The sequence below is a fragment of the Branchiostoma lanceolatum genome, chromosome 7 (assembly GCF_035083965.1).
Source record: "Branchiostoma lanceolatum isolate klBraLanc5 chromosome 7, klBraLanc5.hap2, whole genome shotgun sequence".
NCBI lineage: Eukaryota > Metazoa > Chordata > Leptocardii > Amphioxiformes > Branchiostomatidae > Branchiostoma > Branchiostoma lanceolatum.
The window spans coordinates 21,781,556-21,794,404 of NC_089728.1; the positions used below are offsets into that span (position 1 = coordinate 21,781,556).

At 42.1% G+C, this 12,849-nt stretch overlaps 1 protein-coding gene across 2 annotated transcripts in view; it reads left to right on the top strand.

Moving 5' to 3' along the window:
• The first annotated feature begins 336 nt into the window (after positions 1-336).
• The window catches only part of LOC136438156 (uncharacterized), a 30,177-nt gene continuing 17,664 nt past the window's right edge, over positions 337-12,849 (top strand). The window contains exon 1 of one of the 2 annotated variants that reach the window (XM_066432884.1): positions 337-1,096. The gene's annotated coding sequence lies outside the window, so the exon portion shown is untranslated. Of the gene's footprint in view, positions 1,097-11,658; positions 11,822-12,849 lie in introns of those variants that run through there. The other variant, XM_066432882.1, reaches the window with a different exon arrangement.

Consider the following 12,849-nt stretch of genomic DNA (forward strand, 5'->3'; position numbering starts at 1 on the left):
AAAGTAAATATACGAATTTAATCCAGTTATTAAGTTTTAGTTGTCTTTATATATTGTTTACTTGCATTTCTATAATGTACAAGACGTTTCTCTCTTTAAGATTGTACGTGTATGGTTATTCGTCAGATTTTTTAAATCCCGTTTCTTTGATATAGAACAGTTCTGATAGTGTTATTGGCGAAAAGGTCTAGAACGAAATGGGCACTTTTAGATTATCTAACTAGTAGCTGTGTTAACACTGTTTACTTCTCAACTTCAACTATCCCAAGGGTCAAACGACCAAACATAAAATTACGAAGCTGCCAGATCTTTGCCGGAGGCACAAAACTGCCTGTAGTTGAGCAAACAGGTAAAAGGTCATCGGTAAAGAACTGAGATATGGCCTGGCCTTCTGCGTACTTCTTATCGATTTCTATTACTACAACTCAAAGAGTGAGGAACTGTAGATCATAAGGTTCGGCGACTGTCCGGACGAAACTACAGAGCGAACATGGCCGTTGTAAGGACGCTCAAGATAGGACAGAAGACGTCAATGACGACGCGGAACGAGACAAAATGGCGGATCGTCGACACAAGTCTTTCCGCCAGACCATGGAAGAATCCTGGCGTTTATGAAGCTTTAAGGAACGTATCGTTGGAAACTTATCGATGGGAACTTATCGATGGGAACGAATAGATGCCAGAAAGGGGAACCTTGGTGAACAGTGGACCAGACGTAATACATAGTTCCTGCACTGGAATAATGATAGTAACGTTACATAGTACAAGACATAGAGGTATAAAAACTGACCGTTCCTTGACTCCTTTTCAATCGGGGAGACGTTGGCGAGTTATAACATTTGAAGAAGGCGAATCAACATAAATACATTTTGGGAGACAACCCTTCTATTTCTGACTCCATGGTAATCTCAAGTGCGGATGCGGAGAGAAAATCAACGCACGGAATGGTTGGAAAAACTAGCTTTATGTTACGCAACACATGTTGGACATTTCTGATCAAGAGCAACAGCTGTGACTACAATGATAGATAAAGGAATACCACCATGATCCGTACCAGTGTCTGCGAGACATGGACGAAGGGTGCAGCTCATTTCAGGTGAGGAAACAAGTAATTTCTGATGTCAGTCTAAGTTTTGAAAATTAATGCACACTGACACTGGACAAGGTCTGCCCCTGTATCAACATAAGATCGAGGGGCGAAAAGTAGTTTCAATCTTTTTGTCGTTCCAGTTCCTCAGGCCAGAAGTAAAAGAGTGTAATGAACAGTAGTATCATCAATCACATTAGGATCTGGGTGGCTAACATTGAAGTTAGGTATCTAAATGTAATGTTTTCTTTATGCCCGGCATATCTACACTACATAGGCTTGTTTCTACACTGATGTCAGGCACGTGCAGATAGATAATCACATCACAATGCGTCTGTCCATCCCCTGGGCAGACGCGGCTAAAAGGCTAAATAATGAATTTTTTTCCCTATTTACCTTCATACCAGACAGAAGAGAAGTACACGAAACGCCTTCAAATGCCAAAGAAAGCTTCGCGCTGTGGCGCCCCCTTGCGGAATGATAGGGCAATCTCACAGCAGGAAATCAAAGTCTTGAAACTTCGAACTCGCAAATATCTTTTCCGCTGCCTTAAAAAAAGCTTTAAGCCCCGGTTATATATGGGTGGAAGTGGTTCGGAACCTAGGTCGGCTGGTTTTCGGCCCGGTTGGCTGGTGTTTGGTTGCGCCAACGGAAAGTTTTGAAATTTTGAAAACAGTCAGCTGTGGACGGGAGGTCTGAAATGGGTTGGCAAGTGGTTAGGAGTAAGTCAGTCGTGGTCTGGGTGTGCTTGGGATTCAAATTTGATTTTTTGAAAACCTAAAACTGGTAATACTAGTACTACTCCCGACTTACAACCAACATTGGCTGGCTTGTGGTCGGGAGCCATGTTCTTGTACGCCCGCTACTAGCCACCCTTGCATGGTTGGCCAGGCTACTTCGTCCCTACGATGAAACAGCGACATTCCCACAGCACGTAGGCGGGTAACGTGCATTGTAGATGCATTAGTCATCCTATCTTATATATGGAAACGCCTTTTTCAAATCTAATCACGCTTGACTGATTGCATAATCTGAGGACTTTTTGTGATTTGATTTTAGTTAGTGATATACCACTGTCAGTCACTCGTACAAATGGTCGGGTTGTACGTGTGGTCACCATGCTACTCTTATAAGGAAAGTCACATAATCAATATCTGATTTGGCAAGAATAAGCATATAGTCACTGAATGAAGGGCAACAGTAACTGTTAATTAATAACCTGACTGAAACATAGAAAAGGCTCGAGAGAAAGCGTGTGTATTTTTTATTGTAGGGAAGGCCGTTTTACTCATTGTTTTCCTCGTTGACAAAATGAATGAACTTTATTGCCATTTTCAAAGAAATCGATACACCACAAGTCAGTAAAATGCCTGTGAAAATCTAATACATAGCACTGTGGTTGAAGATATGTCTGAACTATCGGCGCGGCTTAGCTTTTACATACTTAACATAAGATTCAGTGAGACCACGACAAAGTATGGCAAAATCAAATGCTTTATCGACATCTACAAAACATGCGTAAATGCTAGAAGTATTACGAGTATACGTCCTTAAGCCCCCGTCACAAATCAAGAATTTAGCTCGGCCGACTTGTCGGCGAGCTCCAAATGGCGATTTTCGGGCGAAGTTCGACCGACGTCCTGTCGATTCTACGGGCTTCGGGCGAATTTTCGGAGCTCGGCCGACGTTCGCGTGTCACTGGAAGCTGCGCTTAAATTCAGCGAGGCCTCGGCGACGATTTTTGAACTCGCACAGCTCGTCAACAGTTTGCCCGTAGCTCGCCCGAGCAACGCCCAGCACTCGGCCAATATTCGGGCGGGCATCCGACGATTTTAGACCCGATTTTTGGTCGGTCGGAGGTCGCCCGAACTCTTCGGCCTCGTGCGAGCCTCGGACGGGCTTTGTACAATAATCGGACGACCATCGTCAGTGTTCCGGCCGACTCATGAAAAGTAAGGCGTGCTTCGGGCGAGCGTTGTACTGGTGTCGATGGGAGCTTGGACGGGCTCCGGCCGAATTCCTTCTTGTTTATAAATGAATGGTAACGACAGCTTGGTTTATAACATATAGTATAATAATACTTTAATATTAACTAATACTAATATCAACTTGTCAAAGAATGCTGCCAAACTTTTCTAATGAAAGACGTATTTAGATATTTCGTCTTGTTTTCTAACACACGTTTTTCAGTGTTTTATAAGTGGGCTTGTGTACAGAGCATATATATTAACAGGTCTGGTTAACGTCCTAGTAATTCACAATCTACTTACACCCAGAGAACATCTGTAATACGCGGATATTCAAAACTCATTTTCCTGTTGTGTTGGAAATTATGGTTCTGAATAAATCCACGGGTAATATGAAATGACAGGAAGGAACATGAATGTTTCGTTTCGATCCATTCCTTGTAAGCAACATTTAGGTAATGCATAATTCTTAGTACACATGTCACACCTCTTTCTTAATCTTCACTTGAAAGTTCATCTGTGCTGGTAGAAGTCATTCTGAAGGGAGTTTAAACTGTAAACGCCAACACAAAAATTGGACTTACCCAAAATTTCGACTGATGAGCTCCAGTCTTTGTCAAGGAGTGAACAATCCATGGCTTATTCACTCCTTGACAAAGACTGTAGCTGATCAGTCGAAAATTTGGGTAAGTCCAATTTATTGTGTTGGCGTTTACAGTTTAAACTCCTTTCAGAATGTCACACCACTATCTGTTCCTTATTCTGTCCTATTTTCAAAGAAATCGATCTGAAAAAGAACCCATAAATCAATAATATAATGCCTAACAAAACTTAGCATGAACCAAAATAACATGCTCGACAGGTGGGGCGCGACTAAACTTGTAAGTTTTATTATTTTACCTATGAGGCGAAGTTCAATAAGGTATTTTTTTCTGAAAAAAAACTTTGCCATATGACCCCACATTTTTATTCAGGTTTAATAGGGAAATACAGGGAAACTATGAATACAATCAAGACGTCTTTGATGCAGAATGTTGCGCCTGTGTTATTTGCATGCTGGAAATTTTCGTGCCTCTATACTGCAGTACTTTTGAGGTAAAGCAAGATAAGACTACAGCATGTGTGTTGTTATCAAAAGTCAGATGATCATTGTCGCACAATTGTGACATATGGGATCGCATAATGAAGGTACTCGTGGGATAGTTGCGCATGTGTGGAACAAAATGCAGCTGTTTTAAGCTTGTTATGAAGCGGGGTGCTTTAGATCCTTGTCTGCCAGGTTGGTTCTGTCACAACACTCAGCACTTCAAAACTTCCAAAAGCTAGTAGATGACACTACTGTACAAAACATGTATGAGAGGCAGGGGTGACATGGAAATCGTATGCTTCTAGCACAAATGTGACCGCGCCATAACCTCAAAATGTGCTCGGCTTTAAGCTTCTTCCAAGTGTGTTGACAAAAGCAATGCGATCTTCTGTTGGCGAACTGCCATGGGAAACAACACAATTCACGGCTCAGCTAGCAATAACCACCGGTGCAGCCCGGGCATATATCATAACATTGATTACTACTCGTTCTGTGGCAAAATGGGTTTGAATACAAGGGAGACACGGCAAGCAGCTACAGTGTTCACGCCCACTTCTGGGTTTAATGCCCCCCTGCAACAAGCTGTGACAGTGTTTCCCGCCTTTTCAAAACAGACTGTATTCTGTTGAATTTCTCTCTAATAAAAACACGTATTTGATAGTCCTGTATGTAGAACAGTTCAGTTGATTTTGTACCAGCTGACTCCGCTTAACTCGCATTTAGACTTTCAGCAGTCAACTGTTATGAAGTGATTTTGATATTGTTGTGCCTAGTAGTGATCTATCAATCAACTACATGCCTCGTCAGTCCCGATCCATCATTCGACTGTTCATACAGGGAGAAGCCGGTAGAAGTAGGCAGATGCCAGAAGATTAAGATAGAGGTCGGTGGATGTAGGTAGAGGCCAGTAGATGTAGGTAGAGGCCAGTAGATGTAGGTAGAGACCTATACATGTAAGTAGAGGGCGGTAGATCTAGGTAGAGGCCGTTAGATGTAGGTAGATGCTGGTAGATGTAGGTAGAGGCCGATGGATGTTGGTATAGGCCAGTAGATGTTGGTAGTGGCCAGTAGATGCAGATAAAGGTTGGTAGATGTAGGTAGAGACCTTTAGATGTAGATAGAGACCTGTAGATGTAGGTAGAGACCTGTACATGTAGGTAGAGGGCGGTAGATGTAGGTAGAGGCTGGTGGATGTTGGTAGAGGCCTGTGGATGTAGCTAGAGGCCGGCAGATGTAGGTAGAGGCTGGTAGATGTAGGGAGAGGCCGGTAGATGTAGGGAGAGGCCTGTAGATGTAGGGAGAGGCCTGTAGATGCAGGTAAAGGCCTGTAGATGTAGGTAGAGGCCTGTAGATGTTGGTACAGGCAAGTAGATGTTGAAAAAATGAATGAACTTTATTGCTTATCAATCGTACATGGCACAATGTATGGCATTAAATCAACAATACTACAAGACTAGTCTATCCTACAATTCTAAATACAAAATATTATCGATACCAGTATATGGGTTACAATATATTCATGTATGGGTAATTCGGTCTCGCTTTTAGAATGATGTACAGTTGTATAATGAAATTGACCTATGTAGGTGGATATAGGAGTTGGACATGACAGCAATACATAGACAGAATCGTTTTGTGTATCAGATAGGGTGGAATTTATCTTAGTTGTCATAGCCTGTAACAGCGCATCTCTCTCTGAGTGCCTAGTGTGTTGTGGTGTCGAACCTTTTCAATTTTCTAGGCAATGTGCCCTGATTCACAGTGTTGTTATGCTATTTGCAAACTGTTTATTACGACTTGATGTGAGATATCTTTCCATTCCAAGGTGCTTTTTAATGCCAGAATAGGTGTGGAGTTTACTGGAATTTCTAAGTTGACATTACAGCATAATGTTCTGGTCAAGGCTGTCGTGGTAATACCAAACAAGTTGACCAATTTGCATAATTCAGGGTTTTGTGTACCCCCCTTAAATATGTCACAATCCACACGTGTATAATTCTGAATATCGAGCTGTCATGCTTGCATATTCTTAGTTCCCAGCCATGTGATTGTTCTGAATAGTGCCATAATTTGATCCTTGTATCTAGAGACTGTACTTTCTGACCCCACTTACATAAGAGTCTCGATGCTACCGACCGTTTTGAGTACATATTTGAATGCAACAATCCCCACAATACGAACATATCTAAACGAATGCTTTCACATTAGAAAAAAAAAACCGAAACTGATGATTAAACCAACTCGATTATAACACTATATCGAAAACGTATGCTAGCCCTTATTGTATTGTATAAATAATTAGGATGTGAAGTTTTATTCTATACTTCTACTTGTGTTATATTAACGAATTCTTGCCATACTTTGTACCATGTACAATTGCCGTGCAATAAAGTTCTTCTATATCAACAATTTTTGAGTGCGTGCGATGATGAAAGTTTAGAGCGGTACAAAACGTTTATTCAGTAGAAATTATTTGTTAACATATGAAATGCGTGCTTATGTATCGTTCATTTGATATTACTTTATTGGATGTTATTTCATGTTTTGTTCGTAAAAGTAATTAAAGTAGTCGACATAATATTTCACCAAGATGACAATGTCTCGATACATTGCAGTAAGGATCAGTTATGCTTAATTCTCAGTTCTAACATTTCACACCCTCCTTAAGATACTACTGTACAACATTGCGCCTCATTACATCCCAATTGATACACCACAAGTCAGTACAATGCCTGTCAAAGCTTAATAGATAGCACTGTGGTTGAAAAAATGTCTGAGCTATTGGCGCGACAAAGCTTTTACATACTTAACATACGATTCAGTGAGACCATGACAAAGTATGAAAAAATCGAATGCTTTATCGGCATCTACAAAACATGCGAAAATGCTAGCAGTATTACTAGTATACTTCCTAATTGAGGTGTTGAATACAAATATATTTTTGAATGCAAATATAGTTTTCCTAAACCCTGTCCGGTGTGGTCCAAACACACCATATCACTTGTTTTCTGTACACTTGATTAAACGAGTATTTTAAGTTGGGGGAAATGATTTCACCAAAGAGCTCAATATAAAAATTCTACGATAGTTTGCTGGGATGGCCAGGTCAGTTGCATTGGTCTGCTTGGAGTTGATTTTCAGAGTGTTGTCTATCTTTAAACTTGGTCTGAGGTGTCACATTTTTTTCACTGCCGAAGCACTATACGAGAATGAAACATAACACATAGACAAGCTATTTTGCAGTAGCGGCCCACATATTTTTTTTTGTAATATATGACCCTACATTTGAATTCATTTAACAGGGAAATAAAGGGAAACTATGAAAACAGTCAAGACGTCTTTGATGCAGAATCTTCGAATGTTACGCCTGTGTTATTTACATACTGGAAATCTTCGTGTTTCAATACTTCAGTACTCTTGAGGTGAAACAGGATAATACAACAGCATGTTGTTATCAAAAGTCAGATGATTATTGTCGCACAATTGTGACATATGGGATCGCATAATGAAGGCTCTCGTGGGATAGTTGTGCATGTGTCGAACAAAATGCAGCTGTCTTAAGCTGGTTATGTAGAGGGATGTTTCAGATCCTTGTCGGAGGTTGGTTCTGTCATAGCAATCTTTAAAACTTTCAAAACCTAGTAGATGGCACTTTTGTAAAAAAAAGCATGAGAGGTAGGAGCCGACATAAAAAGCGTGTGCCGTTCAAGGACGATTTTGACCGCGCTGTAACCTCACAGTGCAACTAGGGATATTTGGGCATATGGCAAACAAACTTCAGTGGTCTTGTTATTAAAATGGATGCTTTAGATCCTAGTGAGCGGTTGGTTCTGTCACAGCACTCTTTAAAACTTCAAAAACTTAGTAGATGGCACTTCTGTGCAAAGCATGTATGGGAGGCAAGGGGCGTATTCTTCTAGCACGAAGTGACCGCACCGTAACTTCACGACGTACTCGGATTCTTCCAAGCAAAAACATGGCGAACTGTCATGGGAAACAACACAATACACGGCTCAGTGCTTGTGCACTTGTAGAAATCAGGCCTGTGGCGAATCGGTATACCAGATGCTACTTGCTATTGGTCATTGACCTCCTGAAAAACCTGTCATGGGCCTGTATAGATGCTACCACACTCACAAGAAGAAGATTAGGCACAAATAGGAATTTCTACAGACCACCCCAGCATCATGTCTATGACACTCCTATCTAAATGCTGTATCAGCCTCATCTTTGAAAAAGCCATCGACACATACGGGCACCTATAAGTACATGTACAATAAAACAACAGTTGTATTTTAGCCAACTACATCAGACTTGTGTGGTTGGGAGGGTGGCTTGTGTGGTTGGGAGGGTGACTTGTTTGTTTGGGAGGGTGGCTTGTTTGGTTGGGAGGGATGCTTGTGTGGTTGGGAGGGCGACTTGTGTGGTTGGCTTTACCGTGGTTGGGAGGGAGACTTGTGTGGTTGGGAGGGTGACTTGTGTGGTTGGGAGGGTGACTTGTGTGGTTGGGAGGGTGACTTGTGTGGTTGGGAGGGTGACTTTTGTGGTTGGGAGGGTGACTTGTGTGGTTGTTTTTACCGTAGTTTATGTGTACTTAAAAGGTAAAGAATGTTCAAGTTGTCACTTCGTGTCATAGTTAGTTAGGACAGCAGGCGCTTAAAATAGCATCCACAAGGACACAGAAACGTCAACTAAGTTAGCATTTCTTGCAATTGCCAAACAGATATTACTTTTTCAGAATATTTCACCCATCAGAAATTTCCCACCAACATGAAAGAGTCACTCATTCGTTTTATGTTTGTGTTTACGAACTGCGCAGCGTTGCGTTGAGAATTGCATCAAACAATTACATCACATGGGTTAACAAACAGCACACTCTGCCCAGGTATATCATGTAATACGTCACTCGTTTATGGGCCTGGATCCAAGGATCCAGTATAAGTGTCCACGCCCACTTTTAAGTTGAATGTACCCCTGCAATACTTATCGGTGGCTTTTCTTCACACCAACTGCTAGATTTTTATGTTAAAAGTAGATGTTTCGATTCGTCGATGTATTTGTTTGCCTTCTTGTTTCATTCGCGACCTTTCAATTGCGAATCACCAGATAAAGTTACAAAGATATTTCATATATTAATGGGGGAACTTGTGATCTGGCTTGATTGTCTTTTAGAATTTTTATCCGGACAAAAGTCTTGAGTTATTATTGCAATTGCCATACAGATATTACTTTTTCCGAATATTTTACCCTTCAGAAATTTCCCATCACCACGAAAGGGTCCATTCATTCGTTCTTTGTTCTTGTTTACGAAAGACAAGGCGACCTTCTCATTTCAACAGGTGAACTGCGCAGCGTTGCGTTGAGAATTGCATTAATATAAACCAATACATCACAGCCGAATTAACAAACAACGCACCCTCCCCGGGTATATCATGTCATATGTCATAAGTCACTCTGAATGCAAGGATGGCCCGGCCGACAGTCAACGTGTTCACGCCCACTTTTGAGTTCAATCATGTCCTTTAAAACAAGGTTTTCCCGCCTAAATAAAAAAAGACTGTTTGTGTTGAATTCCATTCTGATAAAAAACGACAACAGATGTTCTATTGTCCTGTTGCACAGTCCAGGCATTGCAGAGTCCAGGCGTTCTATGGCAATCGAGCAGTCCGAATCCTCTTTAGTCGAATTTAGGTTTACAGCAGTCAATGGGTAACTGTTATCAGGTTCGAGGATCACTGAATAACAAGGTTCTTTTTTCACAGCCAAGACGCCCAATCAAGGCCGACGTTGTGGTGACCGTCTGTGCTCTTCCCCAGGGCTATTATGACTGGTACTACTCTACGCTGTAGGCTAGTACCAGTCAGAATTACCCTGAGCAAGGACACTTTGTAAACGTCCTTGCCCTGAGGACGGTCACAAACATTCACTGAAATGTCGGCTGGGATTGTATGTTATCACTTATCAAAGTGTAATGGGCTTGCTGCCGCTCTCAGAAGAGGAAGATCAGGCACAGTTATGGGTTTCTATAGACCACCCCAGCATCACTTTTAATTTTTCAGCCTCATCTTTGAAAAAGTCACATGGAAAAGTACCGAAGACATCAGTGAGAACATCCCAACCACCTTTTGCAGCGCTTACCTGGGCAGCCCTGTCAAATTTCAGACGATTGATAGTAACACGTTATCTGGGGTCATAGACTTGAATACAGGGATGACCCGACAGTCTGCTTCAGCGTTTTACGACTTAATTATCATTGTTCCGAAAAGACTTCTAAAGGTGATAGCACTTTGTCATGGGTAACTGCATCTGAACAGTACACACCTAGTGTGACGACCGGGTAACCACACCACGCCATTGTCGTGCGATTCATAATTACTCGTCCAGTTGGTCCCGGGGCCTGACCACAAGGATGGTCCGGCTTGCAGTTACAGCGTTTACGCCCACTTTCGAGTCAGTTGCTCTTCTGCAAGAAGCATTTACTTATCTTGTTGCTAGCGTAGAGACAATGCCTATGTCGGTCGATTGACATAGTATATCACTTATGTCAGTCCCACAAAACGTCATGGGATCTGCTTCTTCCCGCATTTGCTACAAGAATACCGCCCCAGCATCACTTTTAATTTTTCAGCCTCATCTTTGAAAAAGTCATCGGCACATCCGGGCATCTGAAATTGCAAAAGAACAGTGGTATTCTAGCCAACTACATCACAAGCGTCTATTGTTTTACCACCCACAACATCACATCTTCGCACCACTCCCATCCGAATGTTGCAATAGCCTCATTTTGGAAACGCCAGTGGCACATTCGGGCTACTGTTAGTACAAAAAACAGTTGTATCTTAGCCAACTTCATCATCAGTGTCTATTGTTTTACCACCCACAACATCACATGTTCGCGCCACTCCTACCCCACTGTCCAATCAGCCTCGTCTCTGAAAACGCCAGTGGCGCATACGGGCTCCTGCTAGTACCAATAACAGTTATATTCAAACAGCTGCATCATAAGTGTTTCATTGTTTCCACCACCCACAGCATCACGTCATTGCCACTCCTATCCCGACATGCTTCATCAGCCTCATCTTAAAGTTCTTCTATAATTTTAGGTGCCCGTATGTGAAGATGGCTTTTTCACAGTCTTTGAAAAAGCCATCTTCACATACGGGCACCTAAAATTATAGAAGAACAGTTGTATTTCGCCAACTTCATCATAAGTGTCTATTGTTTTACCACCCACAACATCACATGTTCGCACCACTCCTACCCCAACGTCACATCGGCCTTCGCCTTTGAAAATGCCAACGGCACATACGGGCACCTGAAATTACCAAGAACAGTTGTATTTTAGCCGACTACATCATCAGTGTCTATTGTTTTACCACCCACAACATCACGTGTTCACGCCGCTCCTATCTAGTCTCATCTTTGAAAAAGCCAGGGGCACATACGGGCACCTGCAAGTACATTGTGCAAAAGAAAAGTTACGTTTAGCTAAAAGAATTTCCCCCAAGCCAAACTGAAGACGCCTACGCAAACCGTTTTGATATAAGTAACCATATCGGCGGCATACTCCGCACTTCTTCGGAAGAGAACTTCAGACAACGAAGACATCAGTGAGAACATCCCAACCACCTTCTGCGGCGCTTACCTCGCAACCAACAGTTGAGCCGACAGCTTCTAACAGTGAGTTGGTTATCGTTGAGTTTTGAGCGCACAGTGCTATATTTTGTTTTGTCGCCCCGTAAGTTAACAAACGAATCCACCAGAAATGATCGCGCGCCGCGTGTCAAGTCCCAATAAAACCGATTTCTAGTCTCTCATTGTCTTCTTTTTGCAATGTTTTCGCTGCAGTGAGGTTGTTCCCTTTTATTTCTTCAATCCTGTCGGGATGTATCTTGTTAGCTCCGTATCTCTGCCCCTCGATTTTATGATATGTAAGGAGTGTAGGACTAATATTTGTACAATGACTATTCCACCACATGTGAAAATAGCAGAATTATTTCCTTATGATACAGGTCTGTTAGAGCTAAGTGTTAGGGAAGGTTCTGTTCGTTGGGGTTGTCGCAGTCGGGGATACCGACCGATTAAGCGCGCTTTGATTACCAGAAATGATCACGAGCCGCACGCGAAGTCCTAACAAAATTTATTTTGAGTCTCTCCTGTCTTTGAAACAATTACGCTGCTAGGAAGTTGTTTCCTTTCATTGCTTTAATCATGTACTGATGTTAACGTTCCTGCATTTTCCACGGCACAAAATCAATGTAATTTCGTATGGGAAATACGTTTACATGTGACTTTATCAGCGAGTATTAATAGAGGCGTCAAAATGTTTCTTCACCATTCGCAGCGACAAAAATGATATACGCATCAACGGTGTGTAGTTGGGAAGAATATTGCGTTTAAGAAAGCTCAATTGAGCGCACAGTGCAATATTGTGATTGTCACCCCGTAAGTTAACAAACGAATCCACGGTCTCAGCAGCCGACGTTCTATTGCGCGCACAGCACCAGAAATGATCGCGCGCCGCACGTCAAGCCCCAATAAAACCGTTTTCGAGTGTCTCCTTGTCTTCTGCTTGCAATATTGACGCTACAGCGAGGTTGCTTCATGTCATTGCTTTAATCATGCCTGGATATTAACGTTTGTGTATGTCCACCAAAACGACGTTCATTCCGTACGTTACGAAGGTGGGAAGACCTTTCCCTTTGTGA